Genomic DNA, 4245 nt, shown 5'->3' with positions numbered 1-4245 from the left:
TAGAGCTAGAGAAATCACACTCTCTCACTTCACACTATACTATAAAGCTACAGTAATCAAAACAGTATGGCACTGACACAAAAACAGATACATAGATCAGTGGAAGACATTATAGTGCCCAGAACTATGCTCACTTTCAGTCAATTGATCTATGAGAAAGAAGACAAGAATAGAGAATGGAGAAAAGACATTCTCTTTAATAAGTGGTGTTGAGATGCTGGAAAAACCAAACAGCTACATGTAACAAAACAAAATCAGAACATTTTCTAACACCATATTGAAAAAATAAACTCAAAATCGATTAAAGACCTAAATGCAAGGCCAGATAATACTCTTAGAGGGAAACACTCTTTGACATAAATCACATTTGTTTTTTGTTTGTTTGTTTTTTAATCTCTCTCCTCAAATAAAGTAAATAAAAGCTAAAATAAGCAATGGACCTAAAAATGGGACCTAAATAAATGTAAAAGCTTTTGCATAGGAAAAGAATCATCAACATAAAATTAAAAAACAATCTACTGAGTGGGAGAAAATATTTGCAAGTGATGTGACCCATAAGGAATAAATATCCAACAAATATAAACAGTTCATAGCAACTTGACATTAAAACAACAAGTAACCTGATTAACAGTGGGCAGATAAATTGAATTTAAATTTTGCTAAAGAGGAAGTGCAGATGACCAACAATTCCATGAAAAGATGCTTAACATCTTTTAATCATCAGGGAAATATAATTCAAAACCACATTGAACTATTAACTCATGCCTGTCAAAATGGCTGTCATCAGAGTCTACAAATAACAAATTTTATAGAAGATGTGGAGAAAAGGGAAACCACATACATTGATTCTGGGAATGTAAATTGGTGCAACAACTATAAAAAACAGTATGAAATTTTAAAATATATACATATTTGTATATATAGGACTACTATATAATCTAGCAATTCTACTTCCAGGTATATATTCATTGGGAAGCATCATACAAAATAGCCGTATTAGGAGAAAGTCCTTGGGAAAATGGCGAAGGGCCAGAGGTACCCGGCTTTGTGTACTGTGGACAGAAAAACATCTCCTGCCTTTGGTTATGCTCAGTGCCAAGATTTAATATTAAACAGGGATGCTACTTGAGAAAACAGGTTGTGGGATAAGCACATGAGTCACTTAGAGTGCGCTGTTCTTGAAATGTTTTTACTGATTATGTGTTAACCCCGTATGCGCTCTGCTGGCAGTATACTTTAAGCTCTGTGTTCCTGCTTCTGTAAAAAGGCTTGACTGCAGAAATAAACTTGAAGTCCTTGCAAAAGACTGTCCGAATGTCATTCTTTCACGTTCGTCGCTTCCAAGTCCTGGGGAGAAAAAATCCCCAACAAGTGGCGCCTGAACAGGGACTTGAAAGGAAGGCTGAACAAAGCGATGAGCCCCTGCAGAAAGAGGTAAGCAGGATGCGACAACATAACAGTAAAATTCCTTTCATTTCTATAATGCATCATTTTTGAAACAAAACGGTGTTAATGTTTCAAGAGATCAGTTGAACGACTGCTATCATATTTTACTGGAACAATTCATGGTTCCCAGAAGAGAGGATACTCAATCTAGACATATAGAAAAGGGTTAAAAATAATGTTTTGCGAGCATATAGGCAAGGGTTACATGGTCACTCATACGGGCTATCATAGAACAAATTGAAGGATATAACGTTGATTTGGAAGTAAAAACTATTCAATCTTTACATGAATATGAGCTTAAAGAACAAGATATGCAAGGTGCTTTGAAATATAAGAATGTTATGCTCAATCAGACACAATCCCTGGAAAAACAGTTTGGAGACATATGTATACAGGATGTGTCGAAGCCAAAACCACTTACAGCAGAGGTCATTTCATTCAACGGACAGCCCAAATCTGAGGTTTTTCCTTCTGCTCCGCCTGTAACAACAATTGCTAACTTTGCTCTACTAACCGCTTCACTCCTCCTCGGGAGATGCCTGCTTATGCTTTCGCTTTCCCGATACAATTTGATCAACCCGTACAGGGTCAAAATTCTTGGGACAGTATAGATTTTAGCATGTTGTCTAATTTTAAGAAAGCATGTACTCTGTATGGACCTACTTTTCCTTACTGTATAGAATTTCTCAGAGAATGGGCTTGCCATTGGATGTCATATGATTTTTTTCAATAGCAAAGATGGCTTTAAATCCTCAAGAATTACCGCAATGGCAAATGTGGGTTAATGATGAGGCCCAATAGCTGATGATTGACCAGCAATTTCATGGTAACCCTGCCAATTTAACTTACCATATACTGACTGGAACAGGGACTATGGCCAATGTAATGGCGCAGTTAGCTAATATTACCCTTGAGATGTTGCATTTCATTAAAGAAACTGCCTGCAGGGCATGGGCAAAAGTTGATAGCGCTAACTCTGTTGGTTCATTTGTTAAGATTATTCAAGGACATGAGGAGGAATATTCTCAATTTATAGGAAAATTAAAGGATGCAGTTGAGAAATCTATTAAGGATGTGACTTTACAAAATATTATTTTAAACAACTTGCTTTTGAAAATGCTAATGAGGAATGTCGATCTGTGCTCAGACCAATTCGAGAGACTGGCTCTCTTATGGAATATTTGAAAGCATGTAGGGACATTGGATCTATGTCCCATAGAGAAAAATTGGCAACATTGGAAACTTTTAATGTACAAAAAGCTGCTAATGCCAAATGTTTTAACTGTGGGAAGCCTGGCCATATGAAAAAACAATGTCACATGCCAACACAGGCTGGAAAAAATAATACTACTTCTAATAAGAAGAGACCCCCAGGAGTATGTCCAAGATGTAAAAAGGGGTTCCATTGGCTGAATGAATATCATTCTAAATTTGGTACGGATGGAAACACCTTGAACCCCAGTGCACAACAAAAACAGGGAACTGATAAAGGGGCCATCCTCTAGCCCCATTACAAAAGGAGGACCTAATATTATAATGCTACAAGCAGCTACATCTAAGAGTGCTTGCATTGATATACCTAGTCCTTATGATATGGAACTAATAGAATTATACAACCCCCACAAAATTCCCACTGGATATTATGGCCCGATTTCACCTGGGACAATGGGACTGATTTTGGGATGTAGTAGCTGCACGATGAAAGGTTTAATGGTATTGACTGGTGTTATGGACGAAGATTATGAAGGGGAAATACATATTATGGTAAATGTTGTGAAAATGGGAAATGTATACTTAGAAAAAGGGGAACATTTTTCACAATTATTACTTTTGCCATATGTCAAACCAATGAAGGCATCTGATAAAGTTCGGCAGGGAGGCTTTGGCAGTACCAACCTTACTGATGCACTATCCACCTTATTAAAGGAACATTAGACACCCATGCTTACTTTACATATATGGGGAAAGAATTTCACAGGCATGTTAGATACCGGAGCTAACATTTCAATCATTAGAGCTGCAGAATGGCCCCTTGATTGGGGTAAGGTTATGGCTCCTTCTAGACTGTTAGGAATGGGTGAAGCTGATGCCACACAAACTTATGTCAATACATCCTATTTACAAGTGTATGGCCCTGATCAAATTGTAGCTTATCTTAAACCATATATTACTAATATCCCAATCAATTTATGGGGACGGGATTTTCTTGAACAAACGAAAGTCACAATTTCTTTAAATGAACCTTTTTACTGGAGGCCATTGAATTATTACCGCTGCCCATCGATTGGGAATCTAATACCCCAATATGAACACCTCAACAGCCCCTAACTAAAGAAAAGTTGGCAGCTCTTATTCAATTAGTTAGTGAACAATTACAAAAACCTCATATAGAACCTTCATTTTCCCCATGGAATTCCCCTGTTTTTGTAATAAAAAAGAAATCAAGAAAATGGCAAATGTTGATAGATTTAAGAAATGTTAATAATACCATGTTACCTATGGGGCCCTTACAACCCAGATTGCCCTCCCCTTCTATGGTACCAAAAGGATGATCTATAGTTATTATTGACTTACATGACTGCTTTTTTACTATACCTCTGCACCCTAAAGATAGAAAACGTTTTGCCTTTTCAGTTCCTTCTATAAATCACATGGCTCCTGTTAAAAGATTTCAATGGAAGGTGCTACCTCAAGGAATGATGAACTCTCCTACCATTTGCCAATATCTCATATCTGTTTTATTACAACCCATTAGAGATAAATATCCTACTACATTTATAATTCATTACATGGATGATA

General features: G+C 36.8%; 1 pseudogene; it reads left to right on the top strand.

Annotated features, from left to right (window-relative positions):
* The first annotated feature begins 2878 nt into the window (after window positions 1-2878).
* LOC104999627 lies at window positions 2879-3774 on the top strand (annotated as a pseudogene).
* Window positions 3775-4245: the final 471 nt, after the last annotated feature.

The sequence above is a fragment of the Bison bison genome, unplaced genomic scaffold (assembly GCF_000754665.1).
Source record: "Bison bison bison isolate TAMUID 2011002044 unplaced genomic scaffold, Bison_UMD1.0 scf7180017864357, whole genome shotgun sequence".
Lineage (NCBI taxonomy): Eukaryota > Metazoa > Chordata > Mammalia > Artiodactyla > Bovidae > Bison > Bison bison.
This window is presented reverse-complemented; position numbering and strand designations above follow the sequence as displayed.